The 27,207-nt window shown below is 43.2% G+C and overlaps 1 protein-coding gene and 1 pseudogene across 4 annotated transcripts in view; both read left to right on the forward strand.

Annotated features, from left to right (window-relative positions):
* Positions 1 to 27,207, forward strand: part of LDB2 (LIM domain binding 2) — a 548,706-nt gene that overhangs the window by 212,012 nt on the left and 309,487 nt on the right. The window lies entirely within an intron of this gene.
* On the forward strand, positions 23,169 to 24,791 carry LOC148112654 (uncharacterized; annotated as a pseudogene).

The raw sequence follows: 27,207 nt of genomic DNA on the forward strand, positions 1-27,207 counted from the left end.
GATCTTTTGCTGTGATTTTTCTTTTTTTCCCCCTCCATAATTCTCCATAATATGCATGTGGTGCAATATGCAATATCTTAAAATTAATAAATATGCAAATACTGGGCAATGCAATTTTTGGAAGGGTTTACAGACCGTGAGAGAATAACATTCAATGTTAAGTGTGGCTTCATATTTGAAATACTGAGCCTAGAAGTTAATTGCTTTTCGGAACCAAAACTGTGCATGACCTTGAAAATTACAACTATACTAGAAGTTCATGTCACACTTTTGCAGAATGTGGCAGGAGGTGTTAAGAAATACGGTTCTACTTCTTTCCCCAAGCACAGGGGAGAGTGCCATCCAGTAGGCTGAATAACTGTCTGCAAATAATTAAGCTGGGGTGTTGGGAAAATAATACCCAAAATCACAAGCTGGCTCTGCTGTTTATAAATCAATACCAGCTGTTGCTGTTTACAGAATGCTTTGCAAGATGAAGAGCATTGGTAGAAAGTACATATTCCCAGTTACAGGAGAAAACAGTCAATATGCTAAGAAAGAAGAAAGGGGAGGGGAACACAAATGGGAGGGAGGAGAAGACAGAAAGATGTGGGAGAGGAAGAGAGGAGTGAACAGAAAAAGGTAAATAGGGAGAAATGGAGGAGAAATGGGAGGGCAGAAAGAAAGAGAAAGGAAAGAAAGAAAAGAAAGAAAGAAAGAAAGAAAGAAAGAAAGAAAGAAAGAAAAAGAAAGAAAGAAAGAAAGAAAGAAAGAAAGAAAGAAAGAAAGAAAGAAAGAAAGAAAGAAAGAAAGAAAGAAAGACGGTTACTCCACATTTTCAACAGACTTTTACAGTTCCTATTTCATTAATAACTAGCTGTACCTGGCCACGCGTTCTGGGGCTTCCGCTGGGCTAAAAGAGTGAGGCTGAAGTTCCAAACTCTCCATGAACATTTGGTGGGCATGGCCAACTCGATGTCACTCACTTTCATCAGTCACATGACAGCCCCCGAGCCACGCCTACCCAGCTGGTGATTAGGGCAGAGAACCAGTTGCTAAAAAACAATGGGAACCACAAAATCCTCCCTCTCTGTCTCCCCCTCTCTCTTTGTATCTCTCTATTTCTCTCTCTCTCCCCCATCAGTATCTCTCTATGTCTCTCTCCCCGTCTGTATCTCTCTATCTCTCTCTCTCCCCCCTCTGTATCTCTCTATGTTTCTCTCTCTCCCACCCTCTCCTTCTGTATCTCTGTATGTGTCTCTCTCTCTCCCCCCCCATCTCTCTGTATTTCTCTATGTCTCTCTCTCCCTCTCTCTGTTTATCTCTGTCTCTGGACCGGCCTCTTCTGCATCCCCCGCCATCACCCTTACCTTTTCAGGCCAGGCCTTCCCAGCTCTCCTCACCACAGCAGAAACTCAGGGGCCCCCTCCATCCTCCCTACACAGATGTTCTCTGGGGGCTCGATGGGGAGATGCATAGCAGAGAAGGGAAGGGAAGGGAAGGGAAGGGAGGGAGGGGGTGCGGTGGGGGTTTGAGGCTGGTTTGGGGCTTCCCGCCCGAAGGAAGAAAGCGGCAAAGCCAGGAGCCACGCACACCCCACTGGACCCCTCCTGCGCAGTTCTCCTCCCCTGCCTGCCAAGGGCAGGGAAATGATTAAATCCCCTGCTCTTCCAGGCGAAACGAAGGAGGGCCAGCCATCCTCCCTACTGGCCGTTTCCGCCCCCCAAAGCCTCCCCGGAGCCCCTTTTCTGCCACAGGCCGAAATTTTTGTGTAGACTCCGTGAACTGCCAGAGCACCCACCTGGGAATCAAAGGCCTCCATCTCCTGCTCACCAACCGGATTCACATAGCGCCGGTTAGCGGCTGGTCTTTCTGACCTCGGGGCCCGTGGTAGCGCTGGGCCAGGTGCGATTCGGGCCAGGCAAGGGATGGAGGGTTCCCACTCGGCGGACACAGGCAGCCTCATTGCCAGGTGTTCTTTGGCGGGAGCCCCAAGAGCGGCTGGTGAGGGGGATGGGCAGCAGCGGCAGGCGAGGCTAGTTCGCGGGGCGGCCAGGGAAGGGGGAGGTCAGAGCCAGGCTCGGGCAGGCCCCGGCCCACCCTAAAAGTGCTGGCTGCGAGGGCTTCCCAGCAGGGAGCCGGCTGCCTACCTGTCGAGCCTGGTGGCAGGATATGGCCCTCGGGCGTCTCTGCCTTCCAAATGCACAGTTTCTTGGAAGCAATATGGAGAGTCTAAATATAAGGAGCAGAAATCTGTTGAGCGTAATCTGGGCTGGGAGGCTGCCATGTTGGTTTTACCAGATGGCGCTGTTTTTCAATGTTTGTCAATGTCTTTCAATGTTTTCCAATGTTTTTCATGTTTTTACTTGTCATAGGTGTGACATGTATATAATATAGGTATATAAAAACATGCCCGTAGTCGAATGTAACATTGTGTCAAAATTTGAAAGCAATCAGTGAAGAACTTTCAGAGATGTGCGGTTATGTACAAACAGACATTTACATTTTTATTTATATAGATGAAGGGAGAGAACAGATGGAATCCCTGAATATGTTAGCTTTAGCAGAGTTCTTGGTGCAAACAAGCAGATATTATTGCTTTGCAATCTTCTTTGGAAAGGAGTCCAAGGAACTCTGCTTGACTAATAATTTTCTTTGCAAACTAACCCTATTGCTGGGCACTTTTTATACCCATCCCATCTTTCCAGAACAATCTGAATGAGTCATGGATCTAGAGCAGGGGGGTCAAACTCAAGGCCCAGGGGCCGGATCTGGCCCCCACGGGCCTTAGATCTGGCCCACAGGGATACCCTGGAAACAGCGAAGGACTGGCCCGCAGTCCTTCTGCCAGCGAAAACAGAGCTCAGGAAGCCGTGCGCGACCCTCCCAGGCTCCGTTTTCAGCCGGGACGCCTTTGTGCAGCCCTCTACCAATGAAAACAGATTCTTTTTAGCTCGTTTTCACTGGCAGAGGGCTTCAGGAAGCTGTCCCAGCCAAAAATGGGGCCCGGGGGCCGTGCATGGCCTCCTGAGCTCCATTTTCACTGGCAGAGGGCCATGCCTATCCCACCCTGGCCCCCTGAGGTCAAACACAACCCTGATGTGGCCCTCAATGAAATAGAGTTTGACACCCCTGATCTAGAGAAAAAATCCATTTATTTGTCCCAAAGATGCTTTTTCCGGAGACAACTGGCCTTTTTTGTTTTTTCTGTGAAGACGTTTTGCTTCTCATCCAAGAAGCTTCTTCAGCTCTGACAGGATGCTCCAATGACCCTCCAAAAGGATGCAAATGACCAGCTATTTGCAACGAACACAAATTGAAGCATCCTGTCAGAGCTGAAGAAGCTTTTTGGATGAAAAGCGAAACATCTTCAAAGAAAAAACGAAGTCCAGTTGCCTCTGGAAAAAGCACCTTTGAGACAACCATGACCTGGATGAGTGAGAATCTCCATAAATCCATTTACTTTCTTTTCATACTCTTGAAGCTGAGCAGCTTGTCTGCCCTTTGCAGCTGGTCAGTGAATGAAATTCTGGGGGTCAGTTCCCTCTCCCAAGCAGATCCAGATGGATTTAGAAGACTTCATTCTCACAATTGGCCCATTTTGGCAACTAGCATCCTCTATCAGGAGCACAACAAAAGCTTCAGTGTCACTTTGTCTTTGCTGCTTTTGCTGCTTTGAAGTTTCTAAATCTTTGACAACACTGGGAATTTCTGTCCTTTTTCAGATATCAATTTATTAGTGCAAAGATTAAAAACAGAGTTAAAATGTAATTTTTTAAAAAGTAGAAATGGCAAAATGGCTGGTATTTAGAAATAAAATTAACCAGCTGGCAATTGTGCTCATCTACAGAGTTTGTGTCTGGTAATTGTGCTCATTCTACAGAGGAATTATTGAGTTTGTCATCTGCACCTCTATAACTGTCGGGTTTGGCTCTGCAACCAAACAAGACAGACACAGACTTCAATGGATAATTAGAACTGCAGAAAAAAACAATTGCTACCAATCTGCCTTCCATTGAGGACCTGAATACTGCATGAGTCAAAAAGAGGGCTGTGAAAATATCTACAGACCCCTCACATCCTGGGCATAAATTGTTTCAACTTCTACCCTCAAAACGACACTATAGGCACTGCACACCAGAACAACTAGACACAAGAACAGTTTTTCCCTGAATGCCATCACTCTGCTAAACCCACAACACTGTCAAATTATTTACTAAGACTGTATTACAATTATTCTTCTCATCCTTCCTATTATCTATCTCTTCCCACTTACGACTATAACCATGTTATCTTTACAATTTATATTGTTTTATTTGTTTCCTAGTATGATTTGATTGCTTATTAGTAACCTATGACTGTCACTAAGTGTTGTATCTTATGATTCTTGATGAATATATTTTTTTTTCTTTATGTACACTGAGAGCATATGCACCAAAGACAAATTCCTTGTGTCTCCAATCACACTTGGCCAATAAAGAATTCTAGTCTAGTCTAGTCTAGTGTAGTCTAGTCTAGTCTATCTTAACATATTAAGGCAATGATAAGCTTACACTTTAGTTTATGGATGGGGGTAAGAGCCATAATTAGAGGGTTTCTTTAAAAGAACAGAATTCTTCTAAACTCAATTACTGAGTCACATGGTCCTTTCTAAGTGACTTTTTGGAGAAACATTTTTCTTAAAATGCAGCTGTATTGCAGTTTTTTTTTAAAAAAAATAATCAGTGGCTTGTGCTTTGTACATTTTAGGAGTGATGATAACTTTAAAGTTGGCCTGTTATAAAGCAGGTGCATTTATTTTGCATTTCTGCACCCTCATGTAATCACTGTTTTTGCTACTGGGTTTGGAAAACATCACCATTATCTTTCTGCCAGACAGAATGGAAGAGCAAAAATTTCTCTTTGAGTCTTGATGTTAGACTGATTGGTCTGTAGTTTCCTGGCTTTGTTTCCCACCTTTCTTGAAGATGGAAACCTTATCAGCCCTTCTCCAATCCTCAGGTAATTCCCTGGTGTTCTGAGATAACATCTGACAGCTCCTTCAGAACTCTGGGATGTAATCTGTCAGGTCCCAGTGATTTATATTCATCAAGGTTAGCTAGGTGTTCTCTTACCATTTTCTTACTTATTTTAATTTTTATTTCTAGTTTGTCTTTTACAGTAATTTTTTTGGTATGTTGGGCTATAATTTCTTTTTGCATAAAGACATGCAAAGAATGAGTTAAACAGCTCTGCTTTCTCCCTACTGCCTGTTATTGCCTTGCCACTTCCCACACTAACTTTACGTGATCTTCCATCATTTCAGAATCAATGAGGATGTTGTTCAGGTACACCAACACCCTCTTATACAGATGCTCGTGCAGCATTTTGTTTATCAGCTGCATGAACACTGCAGGTGCTTTCTGCAGTCTGAAGGGCATCACTGGGAATTGGTAACACCCTAAGGGGAAATTGAAGGCTGTTTTCCACTCTTCCCCCTCCTTAATTCTCACTTGGTAGTATGCTTCTCTCAAGTCCAGTTTGGTGAACATTTTCTTGGCCAGGTATCCTACCGTGTTGTCAGGGTAATGCAGATTTAAAGCTGACCAGCCATTGTAAGGATGTGGCCCTTTAAGACTGAGGATGAGTCAGCAGGGTTATTGCCTTTAAGAAGCTGTCTATATAAAGGAGACCATTAGAGAGAGTCTCTCTCTCTCTTCATGTATCACTCTCTCTCCTCATTTATCACACTCTCTCCTCGTGTATCTGCATTGTAGTTCTCCATGTCGATTGCTTGCATGACTTTGCTTAACATATGTATGTATACTGCTCAAAAAAAATAAAATACACTGCTCAAACAACTAAAGGGAACACAAAACTACTGTATGTAATGAACAAAGTATTTAATAAGGCTTTTTCATTCATTCAGATCTCAGATGTCTTCTGCTTGTGTTCCCTTTATTTTTTTGAGCAGTGTATATATATTTGTCTCAAAATAGTAGTCATGCTGTAAACATTCTGACAGGTTATAGGCCCAGTCCAGAGAAAAGGCCAGAGTGACTAGAGAGACTAGAGAGAAGAGAAACCCAGTGAGAGCTTGTACCAGAGCCAGAGGGGTTGTGCATCACAGTTTGATAATGGTTAGTGGCTTGTGAAAGAAAGCAGGCAACATGGCCTTTGTCGGCATAATGGGAGGAGGTTTCATGGTGTCTCAGCTGAATGAGACAAACTACCTCTCCTGGAGTGTAAAGATGGAGATGTACCTGCAGAGGGAGGAGTTGTGAATGATCATTTCTAATCCATCATCAGTCCTGGATGATGGAGACCAGAGGAGAAATGAAAAGACATTAGCCAACATAATTCTGGCTTTAGAAGACAGTCAGCTGATACACATGAGGGGTCTCCAGCCTGTGAAAGAGTGCTGGGAGGCTTCGCGTAGTGTGTATATGAGAGAGACTGTGTGCAGTAAAGTGTTGCTGACAAGAAGACTGTATAAAGCATAACTGAAGCAGGGGGAAAGCATGTCCACACATCTGCAGGCTATGAGAGGGACATTTCTTGAGTTAGAGGATGTTTACTGAGGCACACAAGATGTATGTACAATGTTCTATTGTACCTGCATTAAATCATAATCTGTTAAGTGTATCCAGATTAGACAGGCAGGGTTATGAAATATTGTTTGCAGGAGGGCAGTACTCCATTAGAAAAGGTGGAAGGATACATGCACGAAGGGTTAAGAAATGGCCTGTACATTCTAGGAAGGCAGGAGAATAGTTGTGCACAAACTTGTACAAATGCTGCCACACATGGTAACTGTTCATTTGTTGCATAGGGAGGTGGAGCATGCGAGTGTTAGAGAGTTGCAGAAGATGCCAGACCTAGTTAGGTGGCATGAGCCACAGCAAAAACCAAAGCAGTGCAAGATGTATGTAGAACGTGCTGTTTGTAAGGAGGAAAAATACAGGGTGTGTCCTGTGAGTAAGAAAAACCCAAGGCAAACAAACAGAGGTATACATAGGAGACCTGAAGGGTAAGATAAAGGGTTAACTCCTGAGCAGTTCACTGCAAGGGAGGTTAGAGTAGATAGTGTTAGGAATGAACCCCATAATTACCAAGAGATACAGTATGGTCATGGTCATTGCCTAATGAACAATGAGATAAATGGAGGAAGCCAGAGTTAAAGAGAATGACAATCAAGGCCTGATATAACCAATGCTGTTAGTATATTAAGTCGGCACACTGCAGCACCAAAACACCACCACTGGTTAGGAGTGAAAAGAATATTAAGGTATCTAAAAGGAACAATGGACGTAGGACTGTGGATAAAACCATCCGGTGACCTCTCATTAAAATGCTATGTAGATAGTGACTGGGCAAATGATATACAGGATAGAAAATCAAACACAGGGTTTGTCGTGTTATTTGCGTGTTATTGGTTATTTACTATAATTGGATGGAAATCCAGAAAACAACCTTCAGTAGCACTCTCTACTGCTGAAGCGGAATTCATAGCACTGTGTGAAGCTTGTTCAGAAATAACCTGGTATGTACAATTGCTGAAGGATGTAAGGAATGTAAAAGAAGCCATACCAGTGTTTGAAGACAATGTTGCATGTATAAAGATGGCAACAGGCGATCGCATTGGAAGCAGGAGTAAATATGTAGACATCAAATATTGTACTGTTAGGGAGGCTGTAAAGGAGAAACTAATAAGATTACAGCAATGTTCTACTGACCATAATATAACTGATATATTAATGAAGCCTATATCTTTGTACAAAAATCAGGAACATGTTAAAGCATTTGGATTATCAGATGTTCAGTTTTAAATGGGAGGAGTGTCAGTAATGTAGATTTAAAGCAGACCAGCCGTTGTAAGGATGTGGCCCTTTAAGACTGAGGATGAGTCAGCAGGGTTATTGCCCTTTAAGAAGCTGTCTATATAAAGGAGGCCATTAGTGGGCATCTCTCTCTCTCTCTCGTGTATCACTCCTCGTGTATCTGCATTGTAGTTCTCCATGTAGAGTTGAAGAAGACTGATTGCCTGCCTGGCTTTGCTTAGCACGTGTGTGTGTGTGTGTGTGTGTGTGTGTGTGTGTGTGTGTGTGTATGCTGTAAACACTCTGACACATATCCTTCACAAAGGGGAGGGGTTTCATATTTTCCATGCAGACTCCATTAATTTCTCAAAAATCCATGCACAATCTCAAAGAACCATTTTTTTTCCCTTGAAGATCACCGGGGGCTGCCATTCTGGATTTTGCCTTTTGGATGAAGTCCCTAGCTAGATTTTTGTCCACAGAGTTCTTGAGCTCCTCCATTTCCCTTGGGGTCATTGAGTACATCTTTAGTTGGCTAATTTTGCCCCAGGCAGTATTTCAATTACGCAGTCCATTGGGTGATGGGGAGGGAGTACATCCAACTCCCACTTGCTAAATGCTTCTGCTAGGTCCCGGTATTTTTTTGAGATGCTCAACCATACTAGCACTCTCAGCTAGTTCATTAATGGGCTCTGTCTTCCCCTTCCCCACCAATGATATTTTGCCAACTTTGTGCATCATCCCCACTCACTGTAGTTCGCCTACTATACTTCTCAAGCACCACTTGTTGCCCTTCCAGTTAACTGCTGGATTCTACTTTTTCAGCTACGCCAACCCTAATATCATAGTCTCTGCCATTTTGGGAATACTATAAATCAAATGGTCTCTCATGGCTCCCGGTCTTTAGTCTCACTGGCTCTGTTAGGTACGTTGCAGGCACGCACACCCCTGAGTGAACCATCAACTTGTTCAAAGTTCATAGGCTGCCTCAATTTCTTAAGTCTCCATCTTTTCTACCGTTCATAGGCTGACCAAGCAGCCAAGCAGGTGGAACTTTAGTCTACCAGGGCAGTGAAGACCCCCTTGCTCCTGAGTAGGGCACTAACATCTCCACCTGCATGGTCAAAGGGCCGATAGTTCCACTTACCATCGGGTCGTCATCCTCCTTGCTGTCACTGTCATAGAGGATCAGATTAGGCTTGCTGGTGATCGGAGTTCTGTCCCCCTTGCTGAATGGAGAGAGCGACCTCCACAACCTGTTGTGCCACCTGCATCTTCTCCTTTGTCTTTCTTGGTGTCCTTTTGGCCTTCGGTTGACTTGGAAGACTGAGCACTGACATGGGCTGTGGGGCTAGGCAATTTGCAGCCCAATGGCCTTCTTTTCCACATTGGAAGCAGGCTCTGGAAGGGTGTCACAGACTCTACTTTGGGGTCGAGGGAGGGGCTATTTCACCTTTGAGCACCAGAAGGCACTTCTCATGGCTTCGTCAGGCGCAACCGTGATGCTCTGTGTGCTGCTGATATTCCAACAGATCTAGCTTCACTGTGGTTGCCAGGTGGTACCACACATGTTGCTCGTCCAGAATTCCCCGGGAGAGGCAGTTTTTTGGTATAGTTCCTTATTTACTCCATCTTGAAAGTGATAGACCAGAAATGCTCTGGCCACCTCCTTAGCTTCCCAGCCAGGCTATGGAACTCCCAAATGTATTTGGCTATGGCTTATGGCACGGATTCCAGGTGCTGCTTGGCAGGTTTGTGTGGTGTGTCCAAATCTAGCTCGAAGTTCATCTAGGAAGGCATCCTCATTTCCCTACTCTGGGGCCCCTTCATTGTGGAGAAACATCACCCAGTCCACAGTCTCTCCTTCTAGATTTGAAGTAATTGCAACTTCACACAGGCAACTTCATCTAGGTATATTGCTCTGCATCGCTCCAAGTGGTTCCACACCAGGTTCAGGAAATAGGCTAACTTCTTTGGCCACCAATCGAACATGGCTTTCAGAGGCAGGGGTTCTCAGTCATTCTGGACTGGCACATAGTCTGGTGGCAGCCCCATCACCTTTGGGACTGCATGAGCCAGAGATCCTGCCACTGCAGGGACCCCTTGGGCTTGTCTTTCTGGAGGGAATGGAGCCATCCCTCTGGGACCCCCAGCTCCTTGCCCCATGTGCCCTGGCCTCACCAGTTGGGGTGGAGATGAGGCTGAGGCTGCTGATGCTTGGCCAGTTCCAAGCCCTGCTCCCAGGACTGATAATTTCATTGACACTGCTTCCTGCATCTTCATTCCGACAAATCTGTCATGCAGCTGCTCTACCGAAGGGCTGTGTTATGCAGTCAGGAATTTCCACTCTGCTGGCTCTTCTCAGTCTGCATCTCTCCTGGCTTTCCATTTGCTTCCTCGAGTCACCGCAACCCTAGGCAGGATCAAGGGGAATTCTATTTCAGCTGCCTTCCCCACCTCAACTGGCCATCGCATTTTTGGGTCAAGGTGGAGGGATCCTGCCATGGCTCCTTCCTCTTGCACTGGTGGCTGCTCTGTCTTCTCCACCCTTAGCTTGGATTGGGTCCCGGAGTCCTCCTGGGCTGTTTCGAATGCTTCCCATGGATGGCCAGATCCAGGCTTTGCTGTGGCATCTACTTTTTGCTCTGTACTGGACATTGTTATGTCATAACTCTCTTAGAGGCATCCAAGTAGGCTGCATTAAATTAAAGAGAGTTGGTTTAATGTCAGCTGTAATGCACTAATGCACCAAAACAAGTAAACACTCTTGGGAGCTTTGAATTCCCAAAAGTAAATCTTTATTGAATACACCATTTGGTACTGAAAAAACAAAACCAGCTCTGGTTTCTCCCTTCAGTTCATTGTCAAGTTGAATAGCGATAAGGTTTGAAAAAAAGAAAGAGATTCTATCTGACACCTTCATTATATTTAAAATAGGTAGTGGTCAAGTAGAGGTCTAGTATGACACATACATGGTTTGGGCTGAGGTTGGTTCTGTCACTTAAGGTGCTGTCTTGTAGCAGTCATCTTTTCACTACCATGATAGTTTCAGTTGTTGGAATGCAGGTGAAGACAGAAGTCACATCATAGGAAACCATGATTCCATCCAGGTTCAGTTTGGTTTCCAAACTTTGCTGGTGGTCCTGTGAATTGTTGACAAGAAAGAATTCAAGAAAGGAGAGCTCGATAGGAAGAGTCCAAAACATCACCATCCTGCCATCTGATAAAGGAAGATGAGTACAAGGCCAATGTGAACAATCTTCTGAAGGAGATTACTACGTATGAGACTCAGAAGAGACACCGCACCAGCAGTTACAAGAAAATGGTGATTGATTTCTTGCAATACCTGCTGAAGGACAATGCCATCAACAAGCCACAATATTATCATCTTTACCCTGGGGAAGCTACCCCATGCATATACGGATTCCCCAAAATCCACAAAGAGGAAACTCCACTCAGACCAATTGTCAGCAGCATCAACTTTGTCACCTACAACATTGTAAATATTTAACCACCTTATTAACTCTGACTCGGCGCCGATCTCAATTGGCTCCTTGGTTCTCCGAGGAGCTGAGAGAGTTGAAGCGCCAGAAAAGACGCCTGGAGAGCGGTTGGAGGGCCAGCCGTTCCAAATCTGACCGAACACTGGTGAGGTCTCATATTAAGACCTACCTAGTGGCGATCAAAGTGGCAAAATTTAATTATTTTTCCGCTCTGATTACGTCTGCGGATAACCGCCCAGCCGCCCTGTTTAGGGTGACCCGTTCCCTACTCCATACGGGAGTGCAGGAAGACCCCTTGCAGGGTAGGGCTGAGGATTTTGTGCAATATCTGCATGACAAAATCACTCAGATTCAGGAAGGCTTGGACTCCGACTGGATGGGTTCAGATGGGGTGATGGAGGTGGGTCTTGAGAGTGTTAGCTGGGAGGAGTTTGACCTTGTGATTCCTGAGGATGTGGACAGAATCCTGGCTGAATGCGACCACATGTTTGTTGGACCCGTGTCCCTCCTGGTTGGTGCTGGCTTCCCAGGAGGTTACACGAGGCTGGCTCCAGGGGATTATTAACGCTTCTTTGAGTGAAGGTTTCTTTCCCGCCACTTTGAAAGAGGCAATGGTGAGGCCCCTCCTCAAGAAGCCTTCCCTGGACCCGGTTGTTTTATCAAATTATCGTCCTGTCTCCAACCTTCGTTTTGTGGCGAAGGTTGTTGAGAGTGTGGTGGCATGACAGCTTCCTCAGCACCTGGATGAAGCGGACTATCTAGATCTGTTCCAGTCGGGTTTCCAGGCCTGGGTATAGCACGGAAACGGCATTGGTCACATTGGTTGATGATCTCTGGAGGGCTCGGGACAGGGGTTGTTCCTCTCGATGGCTTTTGATACCATCGACCATGGTATCATGCTGCGCCGGCTGGAGGGGTTAGGAGTGGGGGGCACCATTCTACGGTGGTTCCCCTCCTTCCACTCCGGCCGTACGCAGTCTGTGTTGGCAGGGGGGCAGAGGTCGACCCCAAGGCGCCTAGTTTGTGGGGTGCCACCAAGGTCGGTCCTCTCGCCCCTCCTGTTCAACATTTATGTGAAGCTGCTGGGCGAGATCATCCGTGGCTTCGGGGTGGATTTCCATCAGTATGCTGATGATACTCAGCTGTACATTTCCACCCCAGACCACCCCAATGATGCCCTTGAAGTGATGACCCGGTGCCTGGAAGCTGTACGGATCTGGATGGGGAAGAACAAGCTCAGACTCAACCCTTCCAAGACCGAGTGGCTGTGGTTTCCGGCGTCCCGTCATAGTCAGTTGACTCCATCACTGACTATTGGGGGTGAGACGTTGACCCCCTCAGAGAGGGCTCGCAACTTGGGTGTCCTCCTGGACTCGCAGCTGTCCTTGAAAGACCACCTGACGGCTGTGGCCAGGGAGGCTTTTTAATCAGGTTCGCCCGATTTACCAGTTGCGTCCTTTTCTGGACTGGGACTCCTTACACACAGTCATTCACGCCCTCGTCACCTCCTGTCTGGACTATTGTAACGCTCTCTACATGGGGCTCCCCTTGAAGAGCACCTGGAGGCTCCAACTAGTCCAGAATATGGCTGCGCAGGTAATTACGGGAGTGACTCAACGCTCCCATGTAACACCACTCCTGCGCGAGCTGCACTGGCTCCCGGTGGTCTTCCGAGTGCGATTCAAGGTGCTGGTTGCTACCTTTAAAGCGCTCCATGGCTTGGGACCTGGATATTTACGAGACCGCCTTCTGCACCTGTTAAGGATATTGTTAACCAACCAACAGAGCGTAGAGCACAGGGAAACGGTGCTGAGAGCAATGAATAAAATACATACAAACTGGTTTATCAAAGTTTTTACTTTGTAGTGAAAAACAATCTCATAGTCTTTTATCAATCCAAGTCTTTGCCAGTCAAATCAGTCCAGTGATACAAAAGTCTTCTTACCATACATAACAGCAATAGGTAATAAATAGCAGCACATTCACGCTGGTAACAGATCATGATGGTAGCATTTCCGCACACGATGGGTATCCACCCATGATGATAGCATTTCCACACACGATGGGAGCATATCCACACACGATGATAGCATATCATCAATGACATTTCAGCTAGATTTCAGCTCCCTTCTTAAATACAGTTACAACAGAGCTTATCCAATCAGGATACAATGACTCAGCATTACAATGATTCATCAGTACCTCTTAAAGTCATATAATACATATTCATGTTAAAGTCATAGAACACATATATTGTCCATATATTGCCTGGACAACCTGTTAGGCATACACCATATCCTAACATTCTCCCCTTTGGACAGGCCAATATATAACTGTTCATATTCCCAAGCCATAGCTTTCGCAACACATCTTATGTTTGACTGCACCCTGCGCTTTGGTGAAATTATCGGCAATATTATTTTCGGACATACAATATTCCAGCTGGACCATATCGCTTTATTGGATTTGCGGCCTCCCAATGCCGATCTGTTGGCTCTGCATTATATCTTGCTAATTGGTTTACGCTATATGAAATATCAGGTCTCGACCAATTGCTAATATATGATAGACTTCCTATTAGGGATTGATAGATCTCCTTACTAAATCCAGGACTTTGGATTTCTCCATGTTGGAAATCCTGTGCCATAGGTGTTTTAGCTGGCTTACATAGCTCCATACTATAGCGTTGAACATCTGACTTATCTTGCTAGACTGAGACAATTTATATCCTCTAGCTGTTTGAACAATATCAAGGCCCAAATAATGTCTAATATGACCTAAATTCCTGATCTTGAATTTATCTTGCAACTTTCTAATAATCTCCATTGCTTCTTTATCAGTTTTAGTCTCTATTGCTATATCATCAGTAAATAATAGCAAAAATGATATTAAACCATCATTCTCTCCTTTAAAGAAACATTTGTCTGCTACACCTTCCTGAAATCCAATATTATTAAGCTCTTTAACTATACACTGGTTCCATTCAGACCCTGATTGTCTTAAACCATAAAGGCTTCTTTTTAATTTCCAACAATCAGTTTGATTATTTGTTTTAACTCTTAACGGCTTTCTCATATAAATGTTATGTTGTAATGGAGCATGCAAGTATGCTGTCTCCACATCTATATGGTTAATTATATACTTATTCTTTGCCACCCACACTAGCATTGTTCTTAGCGTGCTAGCTCTTAAACTCGGAGCAAACACCTCATCAAAATCTTTTTCAGTTTGAGCAAAACCTTGAGCTACAAGGCGAGCTTTATGGGTTACAGACCCATATATACCTTTCTTTAATTTATACACCCATCTACAACCAATCAATTTCTCTCCAGGTGGTAATTTAACATTTACATAAATTCCTAATTTAGTTAATGGGTTGATTGCTTTACTCATTGCCTCCTTCCATGCATTTTACTTCTTTTCAGATACATCTTGATGTCCTCATAATTTGAAGGTTCTATGTTAACCTGACAAACTACGGTTGCTTTATACCTATCAGGTGGATGTCTTTCCCTATTAGATCTCCTAGGCAATTCAGGACTCATTTCTGGTATCTCCTCCCCTAAACCTACGTCCTCTATGTCATCCTTAATAGAGACCTCTACATTGTCTATATCCTCATCAGGGGTATCGTTAAACATTTCATGCTTAATACTAACATTATTGTCATCCTGTCTGTAATCTGCATGCTCAAGTTTCTCCCATCCTTCGTGCTCCAGAAATTTTGCATTTGTACTACAGTAAACACTAGTAGTTCCTGGTGCCCAAAATCTAAAGGACCGATGATTTGAATCATAGCCAACAAAAAACATTTTTTTGGCTCTCTGTTGTTCCTTCCTCCTCACATTAAATGGAATATGTACCCAAGCAGGGGCTCCAAATGTGTGCAAGTAACTAAGGTTTGGTTTCCTCCCATGCCATAATGTAAATGGTATTTCACCCGTAGATGAATGTACAACGTTATTTAGTACATGATTAGCACACATAACAGCCTCACCCCATAAGGTTTCAGGCAAACCAGAATCTGCCAACATTGTTCTAGTCATAGCTTGTAATGTTTGACCCCTTCTCTCAACATAAGCATTGGGTTGTGGTCTATACGGTGCAGATCGTTTATGCTGTATTCCTGCCTCTTGCAAAAATTTCTCTAACCTTTGGTTAGTGAATTCTGTGCCATTATCAGTTACTAAGCACATTACTTTAAACTTCTGTTTCCTTTCTACAAATCGCAGCCGGTTATTTATATGCTGGAATGTTTCACATTTCGTTTTCATTAGATAACAGAATCCGTATCTAGAGTAATGGTCTACTATGCTTAGGATATAGCAGGCTCCTCCTATACTGGGTTTTTTTGGTCCAATCAAATCTATAAACACTACTTCTAATGGCTTTTTGGTTTTAAAACCATTGATACGATTTGCTGGGGTTACCTTTATTCAATTCCACAAAAAATTTTCTATTCCTAGTAATAGATTGAGAAGTACCACTATCAACAACCCACCAATCCTGGTTCACTTTAGTAGTTGAACTGGATATAGCTAAATTACAACCCTTCTTGGGTCTATTATTGTCCCCAACAGACATTTTCTTATTCTTACAATACTTAGCTATATGCCCTTTAGCCCCACAAGCAAAACATCATTTTACAAAAGCAGGTGTCCTCTGGAACGAGCTGCCCCGGGAAATTCATCAGATTCCTGACCTTCGTACCTTTCGCCGCGCCCTTAAAACACTATTATTCCATCAAGCAGGGCTGGCCTAAAATATTATTTTATGGGTTATTTTATTTTAGATTATTGGCCAAACTATTTAATAATTTTAAATTATTTTTAACTTTTATATTGTTGGTTTTTATCTTGGCTGTACACTGCCCTGAGTCCTTCGGGAGAAGGGCGGTATAAAAATTTAATAAATAATAAATAAATAATAATAAAAATAACATGCAATCATTTGCCTAATAGTATGAATCTTAAAACTAGGATTCATTTTTACTTTGTCATACCGCAAATAGGCATACCACCCAAATCTCAAATCAAAACCTTCAAGGTCTAACAGCTTTGAATTTTTTAAAGTTATTCAATCTTTTAACCATACCAGACAACAAAGGAGCCTTGGTGGCACAGCAGACTAAAGTGCTGTTAAGTAGCACCAGCTGCCTGCAAGTTCAAATCTCACCAGGTTCAAGGTTGACTCAGCCTTCCATCCTTTCGAGGTAGGTAAAATGAGGACCCGGATTGTGGGGGCAATAAGCTGACTTTGTATAAAAAGAACACCACTTGGGGGTGGCGAAAGCCCTACTAAGCAGGTATATATAAAAGTATGAAGGCTATTGCTTAATGCATTGTAAGTGGCCCTGAGTCTCCGGTGAAGGATGGCATATAAATCGAACCAATAAATAAATAAACCCAGACCTCTTGTATCTTTGGAATTTTGTAGCAGCTTAGATTTAATTATTTTTAATTTAATTTTTTTTTATTTTGCCAAATAAATTTCGGTATAGTCTGAAATAAAAATATCATTCTAGGTAGTACAAAAGTACATTCATTTTAATTACTGAAATTCATCCCATTAATGACAAATCTAATTTTTCCCATCTATTTAAATCAAATTTCATTTCCTTCCATATTTTACCATAATTATTTTTATAAAGCTTATAATTTTCCTCAGTAAGAGTCACCCCCAAATACTGTACCTTTTTACATACTTTAAAAAGTATAATTTGTGGCCTCTGCAAAACAGACTAATTTAATCTCCATTTAAAAGACTGAGGACCAAATTTAAGATGTAAAGACACTGGATTATGATCAGAAAAAGTTGTTGGAAGAATTTAGTTGTTTTGTGAATTGGATTTTTTGTAATCCAAATCATATTGATTCTAGAAAAGGATTTGTGTCATTTTTACACCTCCAAACATCAATCAAACCTAAAGTATTGGTCAGCTCAAAAAAATGTTCGGGTTTCTTTCATTCCTTTATCAAGTGATCTGTCCAATTGTGGGGTTACTACCCTATTTTAGTCTCTAATTATACACCAATACTGAAAAGAATAGGAGAATAAGTGTTCAGACAAATGTTTAAGAAACTTGCCTTTTTCTTGCTGTGTGGTGTATAATCCCACCACAATAGATTTTATTCCCTGTAATTCAATTTGCATAATTACATATCTGCCTTGATCATCAGCAAACAAATGTGGATGTAATTGGAGTTTTATATACAAAACTACCCCATTAATTTTTTGCTTAGAATTAGCAGAAATAAGTTCCAGACTTATTAAACTTTATTTAAGTAACTTTAACTTTATTAAAGTTCCAGTGTTATTTATTAAATATTTTTTGTCAGTCCTTTTTATATGAGTTTCTTGCAAACATATTGTATCATGGTTCTCTTTTTTCAAATAATGAAATAATTTCTTTCTCTTTTGTGTGGAATTTGCTCCATTAACATTCCATGTCAGAATCTTGCAATGCATCTGTTATGAAAAGGATGTTCCAGGGATTCCAGCTGTGGCTCCCATCTCCACAGAAAGATATTCTTTGTGTTTCCTTAATGTTGTAATTGGAATTTCTCTGAATATTTGCAACTCTTTTCCAGAAATGTTAAATCTCTGATGGTAATGGCAATTAGTGTATATAGACAACATTAAGGAAACACAAAGAATATCTTTCTGACAGATCTCCTGAAACAAAATAATATTCCCTTTTGCTGGGACAATATAGATGTATATATGTGTATAGACCAGTTAGATGTTTCAATCAAAAACTATGCAGTTCATCTTCACCTGGTGCTGACCAATTCTTGATCTTCCTTGCTCTTTTCTCTACCATTTCTGCAGGTACTACTATTTTCATTTCAACTTGTTTTTTATTCTTATCCACCACTTTTAACTTTGTTGTATATCTTTGGATTATCCCATATCTATGACCAGAACTGCACCCTTTCTTCCTTGTCAGGTACTAACTGATTCTGTTTTCCATTTTCCATTGATAGATTGTAGAAATGTTTCTGATTGGATTGAAATTGGGAGGTTCTGCCTATAATTTGCAATTCGAGCTTTGTATCTGCTGATCTTGGCTATAGCTCAGTGGTGGGTTCCTCCCGGTTCGGTGGGGAGGAGCCAGTAGCGGTGACGATATGATGTCACCGAACCGGTTCTCCCCCCTGCCCTCCCCCCCACCCCCCCACGTTATTCTTACCTTTTATTTGGTCCCACCCCCAATCTATTGCTGCCTCCTGAGTCCCAGCTGATGACTAGAGGGAAAAAAACTGTTTGAACTCTTGCCGCGGGGCTTCAAAGGGCCGTCCTACCGCTGATCAGTGCTAAAAGCAAACAAATGAGTCGGGTCATAAGTGCGAGGACTGGTCGTAAGTGCAAGGACTGGTCGTAAGTGCAAGGACCTTCCAGAAATGACTCTGACCAGCTAGCCACACCCACCTAGTCACATGACCTCCAAGCCACACCCACAAAATAAGCCACGCCCACAGAACCGGTAGTAAAAAAAATTAGAACCCACCCCTGCTATAGCTGTTATTTGCTGCTTTATTATTTCTAGTGCTTCCTTGATCTTCCTTATTGTGGTATTTCTTGATTAGGTATTCTTTGGTCTTATTGTTTTTCAGCTTCTTTTCTTTCATCTGTTCTAGTTTACTTGCATCTGATCTTAACTTGCTGATCTTATTTTCCAGTCTAATCTTCCATTTTTGTGGAGCACTGTTTGGGTTTTTTTCTTCTCTGTTGATTTTGCATCCCAGGTATTCAGTTATAACTGCAACTGTGCTGTAAATTAATTGGTTTGTTTCTTGCAGTGCTTATACTTGATATTGCAGTATTTACATCTTTTAATGTGTGTGCTAGCTGTTTCTTTGGAACAAGCTTCAATGCAGACAGCCTTATTCTGATGTTTTTGTGCTGTTCTAGATGCTCAGTTATTCTTTGTTTGAAGTCTTTATTTCTTTAGTTTAGAAGGCTTTGTTCTTCCTGAGGCAGAAGAGTGGGTGCCTGGTTTCCAAATGAAAACAATTGTTTATCTTTGCTGGATTCCTCTACTGTGAACTTCCCCTGGTTTGCTTCTACATTCTGAGTTACTTCTGGCAAGTCTTTGATTTCCTTGCCGTGGGTAAACTTTTGTAGTTCTTCCAATTCTGCTTCTGTGAATACTTTATTTCATGTTATAAATTGATGTTGATCTGCTAGCCTTTGTTCTGTTATCTCTAATTCTGGATGTTGTTCTTTCCAGAGCTGGTGCATTTGTTTCAAATATTCTCTTCTTGCTGGACATGATCTGTAATAACAGATTATTATTATTATTATTATTATTATTATTGTTGTTGTTGTTGTTGTTGTTGTTGTTGTTGTTGTTGCTGTTGTTGTTGTTGTTGTTGTTGTTGTTATTTTCAATCACTGTATATTTGTGATGGGTAAACACCCTTTCTTCCAATAGTTCTGCAGTGGCTGGTTCTCAGGACTGCTCAGCCAACAATCTTGAGTCCTGTAGCCCATTTTTCATCAGATATCCAGGAACTTCCACATCTAGCACAGATGTCAACTGTCCAATTAGTGAACCAAAAACAAGGAAATACTCTTGGGAGAATTGAATTCCCAAAAGTAAATCTTTATTGGATATACCATGTTGGTACTGAAGAAATGAAACCAGCTCTGGTTTCCCGTGCAAATGCTTGCCCTATTAATACTTTTTCCAGTGAGGTTCTGATAAGACTCCAGGCTCCTTTAGCAGCCAGCGCCATTTTGAAGAGCTTGTTGGTGTGGGTGTTGATTTTTGGCATGAACTCTACAGCAGGCAGAAAGACCCAAGTGGCCAGGTGCCAGATTGATTGTGAATAGCGTGAAGGGCCGTAGGCTCGAGCCTGCTACTCAGAGGGAGTGCTCCAGCGGCAGGAAGGTGTTATCAAGCCGCAGAGCTTAACAGAAACAACAGAAGCCACTGTTGGCGCCTTGGGTCGGATTAGAGTATTTGCTGGCTGGAAGCACAAAGGAAAAGGAGCTCTCTCAGCTGCCTGCCCAGGAGGGAGTGCAGACCCTGAGCAGCATCTACCATGAAGGGCGTAGAGAGGCTCCTTCAGGCAGCCTGCCCGGTTGGGAGGTAGACTGAGACCTCCGACTTCTAGAAGCCTTAGAAGACCTGCTGGGAGTGGTGAGATAATTGTTTTTGGCTGGAAGCCTTCAGGCTTTTGACAGAAGAAGAAGAAGAAGAAGAAGAAGAAGAAGAAGAAGAAGAAGAAGAAGAAGAAGAAGAAGAAGAAGAAGAAGAAGAAGAAGAAGAAGAAGAAGAAGAAGAAGAAGAAGAAGAAGAAGAAGAAGAAGAAGAAGAAGCAGCAAGCTGGTAGACCAGGTCATACGATAGTGTCTACAGCTTCTGTTAGTGACTATAATCAATCAGTCAACCACAATCAGTCAGACAGGGCTGTCAGTCGAGGCTTCAGATATGGATCCTCTAAATCTAAGAGGGGGATCACAGGGGTGGGTTCTAAATTTTTTTACTACCGGTTCAGTGGGCATGGCTTATTTTGTAGGCATGGCTTGGAGGTCATGTGACTGGATGGCCATGGCTATGTGTATAGGGACTATTCAGAGGGCTGAAAAAAGTCATTTTTGACAGGTCCTCGCACTTTTGACTGGTCCTCACACTTATGACCATCCTCACATTTATGCCCATGCAGAATTCTTAACAACCATGTCACTCATTTCACAACTGCTGCTCTTCACCATGGTGATAAGATAGGGCAAAAAACATAAAATGTGAGGACAGTCGTAAGTTCAAGGACTGATCAAAAGTGCGAGGACCAGTCAAAAATAACTTTTCAGCCCTCTGAGTAGTCCATATGCACAAAAGGACTACCCAGAGGGCTGAAAAAAGTGATTTATGACAGGTCCTCGCACTTTTGACCAGTCTTTGCACTTATGACTGGTCATCATTTATGCCCATTGTAGCATTCTTAACAATTGTGTCACTCATTTCACAACTGCTTATCTTCACCATGGTGACAAGATAGGGCAAAAATGTAAAATGTGAGTACAGTCGTAAGTTTGAGGACTGGTCAAAAGTGCAAGGACCAGTCAAAAATAACTTTTTCAGCCCTCTGAGTAGTCCATATGCATAAAAGGATACAGCAGTAGAGAGAGATGAAGGAAGAGAAGGGTAATTAGAGTAGGAGTAAGGGTAAGAGAGGGAGGAAGAGAGGAGGAGAAGGAGAAAGGAAGAGGAAGTAGGGAGGAGAAGAAGAGGGGGGAAGAGAAAGTAAGAAGGAAAGAAAAGAGAGAGGTGGTAGGTTTGAAGAGAAAGATTGCTGTACAATAAAAAAGATGAAAGGGAAGAAAGCCAACCCCAAACAAATACTGTATAAAGATATTAAGATAAAGAAGGAATTGTTAAACTTTAAAGAATAAAAGAGAACAAATATGAATAAATAGCAATAATTAGAAACACACATACAAACATACAATATATTTTCTTTGAACAGAGTATTTGGCCGGTTCACAAATTTAAACAGTGTTTAGTCATTTCAATTAAATTTACAATTTCTATATTTCCTTTTTGCCATATTTATTCCTCATCTATTTTTTTAAAAAACCAATATTACCCTTCATCCTCATCTCTAATCTTAATCAAATTCAATTTTTCCCTTCTATTCTATATTATACCCCTTCCCATTGTCATCTATTTTTATATCCATCCTCACATTGGTTAATTATGTAATATTACAGTTGTTTAATCCAATTCAACATTTTAATATAAATCAATTAGTTATATAACTATCTTTTTTGTATATTAATCGATATGAACATGCAATCATTACAAATCAATTAATTATATTTATCAATCATAATAAACCAAATAATTTCTCCCATATATTCCTCCAAACCACAACATAACCATTTATGCTTTCAACACAATATACAATTAATAGTATCTCAATTATTACAATTCCCTAGTTAAATAGAGCTTTTTTTCTTTTATGTTTTAAAATCTTGAACTCTCCTCTTTTGCCCTAAATTTCCCATTGTTTGCACCTACCTTTTTTGGTGAGGAAAAAGAAAAAGAAATATCTCTCTGCCTCATTTTGTCACGTTGCAGCAAAGAACCTGCTTTACTTTCAGTTTCGTTTTTTCAGCATAGGTAGTAGAAAAAAAATCTGCTCCAGCACTCTTTGCAGCTAGCAACAGACTGAATCCTGAGAAAACAGCTGAGAGCAAATCAGCTGAGAGGCTGATCTAATCAACTTGAGCTAATTAACCTATGCTGAAGCTGAAAGGGGCTGTTTTTTCCATTTTTGCAGGTACCGGTCTACTCATTTGTTTTCTTTTAACACTGATCAGCTGTAGGACGGCCCTTTGAACCCCCGCGGCAAGAGTTTAAACAGTTTTTTTCCCTCTAGCCATCAGCTGGGACTCAGGAGGCATCATAGATTGGGAGTGGGCGGGGTACACGAACGGCGACCAGGCCGGAACCAGTTCAGGAGCGTGGCCAGCCAATCTTATTACCGGTTCTCCGAACTATTAAATTTTTTTACTACCGGTTCTTGAGAACCGGTGCGAACCGGGAGCAACCCACCACTGGGAGATCAGAGGAGCGGCAACCAAGATTAGAATCAAGGCAGCCGCTAGCAAGAAACCATGTAAGGCCCAGGAGAAGGCAGAGCAGAAGCTTCAGAAGGCCTTAGAAAAGCAGGTGGCAAAAGTGGCTAAAGCTGCAGAGAAGATAATGCAGCTAAACCCACTAGTGGACAAGGGCATTATTGCAGTTCCTTCTTCCAACCAAATATCAGAGCCAGACAATGTCAGCATAACAGGAGGTTCAAATTTCCAAGATGGGCCACCCAGGAGTAGGGCAGGTTCAGTGCTGATGGCAGATCCTGGCCCTTCGACTAGCGATATGTGGCCTCCTCAGTCCGTGTCACCTTTGCTACAAGATAGGGCAATTGGCAGTCATAGAAGGCATACGCCAGAGGCCACTTTCACTCCTACTGTGGTGGGGCTCCGTCAAGAAGGAGAGGGTGACACAGGAATGCCACTAATAGTACAGCAGTGGATTCCTGAGGCAGTTCAGCGAGGCTTTGAGGCCGGCAGGCAGCATTTTCAGTAACCATTGGTGGTGCCTGAGTTGCCAGTGCAGGGGAGATCATTTCAGGAGCCAGGGGACATAGCTGAGTAATCGGTCCATGTTTATTTATTTTATTTTTATTTATTTTATTGAATTTCTATACCGCCCTACTCCCGAAGGACTCAGGGCGGTGCACAGCCATGAAATAAAACACATAAATATACAAAATTTAAGATCAAATAAAAATGAATTAAATAAATTTGGCTGAATTAATACTAATTAAAAACCCATAATTTTAAAATACATTTAAAAATTTAAAATTTACAGTTTAAAAGGGAGAAGAATTAGGCGAGGCCGGCTTGATGAAATAAAAGCGTCTTCAACTCGCGGCGGAAGGTGCGCAGATCCGGAATCCTCCGTATCTCTGGGGGGAGCTCATTCCAGATCGTCGGGGCCCCCACAGAGAAGGCTCTCTCCCTGGGGGCCGACAGCCGACATTGTTTGGCCGACACCTGTTCTCCAGATTCTTCCACAAGGAGTGATAATTCTATCTCCAAGGAAGAGGGCCTGATTGATCAGGAGTTATCAGAAGATGAGGGAATGGTGCCTGAGCAACCTACCTTTAAGGGTTTGTTCCAGCCACATTTATTTAAAATGCTACCGTTTAAGGCAAAAACTTCAACCCGGCTGGGTACAGACTCGACTAAGCCTGAGACTTCTCAGGAGACAGCAGATCCCACTGAGCTCCTTTTTTCAGAGCCTACAGCAGAGACAGAGACCATTCCAGTGCCACAACTATTTATGGACGTAATTCAATGTCAGTGGGCTTGTCCTGGGGCTTATCCCAATCCCACATCATTTGAGAAGAAATTTTACAATGTCACTCCGGACCTCACCGAGCTTCTGCAGACCCCAGAGGTTAACAAGCCGGTGATGGTGTTAGCATCCCCCTCAGCTACTCTCACAGATGCTGAGGACGTCCTAAAGCCAGATGAAAAAAAGGTGGAGTTTATGCTTTACAAGGCCCACCAGGCGGCTGCCTGGCTGGTCAAGTCTGCCACGGCGGCTTCCTTTTTTACCCAAGCATCACTGCTTTGGCTAAAGCAGATGCAGGAGAGGATACCACCCAGTGACCTCCGGACACATCTAGATTTTAATAAAGTGGTGGCTGCCGCGGAATTCACAGCGGATGCCACGCTGAATTCTACAAAATTTGGAGCATGAGCTATTGCCTTTTCTGTCACGGCAAGACATCTCCTTTGACTCAAGCACTGGCAGTCAGATACTAAGAGGAAGTGAAAGTTGGTATCTGTGCCATTTAAAGGGGCCAAGTTATTTGGAGCGTCCTTAGAACCAATTTTGGTGGAATCTAGGGACAAAAGGAGAGTTTTGCCATTGATCTCCACGAGGTTTGACCGCTGCCCCTCCCCTTCTTTCTGTAAGCCTTATTTTTGACCATAAGCGGGGTCAGGCTTTCAGCGACAGCAGAGGAGTTATGCGCCTAGGCAGTATAACCAACCAGGGCAGGGGTTCACAGATAAGAATTGGTCACAACCCCAGAACAAGCGGCCCTTTTGAGGGGGGGCAATCGCCCCTTTCGTTTCTCACAATGACTCCAGGGCCACGGCTCCCATTGGTGGCCAACTAGGACTATTCTCTCACCAATGAGATGAAACAACTATGGACGCTTGGGTCAGGGAGACCATAAGATCAGGTCTCTCTCTAGAATTTCTTTCCATTCCCCCGAGGTTTTTTATCTGCTGTCCTGTATCCAAGGACATGACCAAAAGGAAGAGCATGGAAGCTGCCATCCAGAATCTACTGGATATATAAGGTGGTGGAGATGGTTCCAGTAGAACAAGAGGGACAGGGCTATTATTCCATGCTATTTGTGATTCAGAAAGCCTCAGGGGGCTTGAGACCAATTCTCAGCCTCAAAGGACTCAACAAATATTTATGGTACCGGAGATTCAAGATTCATTCTCTACAGTCGATCTTGGAGAATGTCAGAGAGGGAGATTTCTTGACCTCCATCGACCTCATGGAGGCATATCTTCACATACCGATTCTACCAACCCACAGACAGTACCTGAGGTTTTGTTACAATGGCAGATATCTGCAGTACAGGGCCCTCCCTTTGGACTGGCATCAGCTCCCAGAGTGTTCAACAAGTTCTTGACAGCACTGGGGGCCTTTCTCAGGGCAATACCAGTCCAGATACAATGTTATCTGGATGACGTACTAGTACAATCCGTCTCTCACAGATGGGCAGAAGAAGACCTAGGGGTCATGGCATGGCTTCTACAAAGCCATGGCTTCTCCATAAATGTGAAGAAGAGCCACCTGAGACCAGCTACCTGCCTATTACATCTGGGAGTGATAACAGACACCTTAGCAGGTCAGGTTTTTCTTTCACCAGACAGACGGGAGAGCATCAAGACAGTAACAAGACAGATCTGATCGGAAAGGGTGCCCCCCGCCTTACTATCCAAGCTCCTAGGCAAGATGATATCTTGCATAGGGATAGTTCCTTGGGCTTGGTTCCATGCCAGACACCTGCAGTGGTTTCTGCTCCCCTTCCAGAAGTCAGGCAGGAGCATCTCACCTGTGAGAGTTCGGGTCCTGACAGCGGTACTGAGATCATTCCTCTGGTGGGAATCAGACCTCCTGGACAGAGGCTGTGTTTTCAAGGAACAGAAACCTCTAACTATTACCACAGACACCAGCCTGGGGGGCTGGGGAGCCCATCTCCAGAACTTGGTGGCCCAAGGGAAGTGGTCGCAGATGGACTTATGCCAAAATATCAGTTGGCTAGAGCTAAAAGCGGCTCGCCTGGCACTGAAGGAATTCAAGGAGCAGATTGCAGGCCACCATATCCTCATCCTCACTGACAATGTGGCCACCAAGGCACACATAAGCAGAGAAGGGGACACACACTCCAAAGCGCTCATGAAGGAGGCAGAGTGGCTTTGTCGCTTGGCAGAGAAGAACGTACTTTCCATCAAGGCCGAGCACATTTTGGGATTGAGGAATGTGCAGGTAGACTGGCTGAGCAGGGCTACCATAGACCATTCTGAGTGGCGCCTGCACCTGGACTTGTTCTGGGACATATTGGATCTTATTGTCACAGTTGTCACACTTTACGACTTACCAAAATGACCTCCATCCCTGCTGCCATTCAGGAGAGCTTTCTTCAGATCTAACAAAATTGCAGTTTCCTAGTGATTGACGAAGCACATCTCCTTTCTTCACCACCCTTTCAGGGCAGCTTTGACCCATAGGGTCTCCTGGCAAGCAGATACCGTCTGGTTTTCATGGAACTCGGTGGAGCTCCACTATTTCCAGACCATTACCGCCACAACACCAACTGGTCATCCCCATCCTTCCTGGTTCTTGTGAAGTACACAAAGAGATTATGAAATTGTTTACAGTTGTCATGCTGAAGGTGGGACATTTCTTTCTTAGCTTTTCTTTTCTGTCTCTATTTTTATCTCTTTCCTTTCTTACATCTTTTTCTTTCCTTTTTTCTTTCTTTCTATTGTAATTACAACTTTCAATAAAATTATTTTTAAAAACTAAGAGCGACTGACATATTATGTTATACTAATAAATAAACTGAATCTTCTGTCATTGCACTCAGTCTTTGCTCATCCCTTATTAAAATTGGCCCAAGTTCCTCCCCAACCTCCTCACTGTCAGACTCTGCTGCCAGCTGTGCTGGCCGCTGGTGGGCCAGAACAGAAATGCCTAAATTGTAATTTACAATTTGTAAATTCTCTACCTTTTGGTTTTTTTTTTAATTGAAAAAGTTTTTCAAATACAGATTTTTCCCCCTTCCCCCCCTCCTCCCTAACCCCCTCCCCCTCCCCTC

The sequence above is a fragment of the Pantherophis guttatus genome, chromosome 8 (assembly GCF_059756535.1).
Source record: "Pantherophis guttatus breed Tessera chromosome 8, ASM5975653v1, whole genome shotgun sequence".
NCBI lineage: Eukaryota > Metazoa > Chordata > Lepidosauria > Squamata > Colubridae > Pantherophis > Pantherophis guttatus.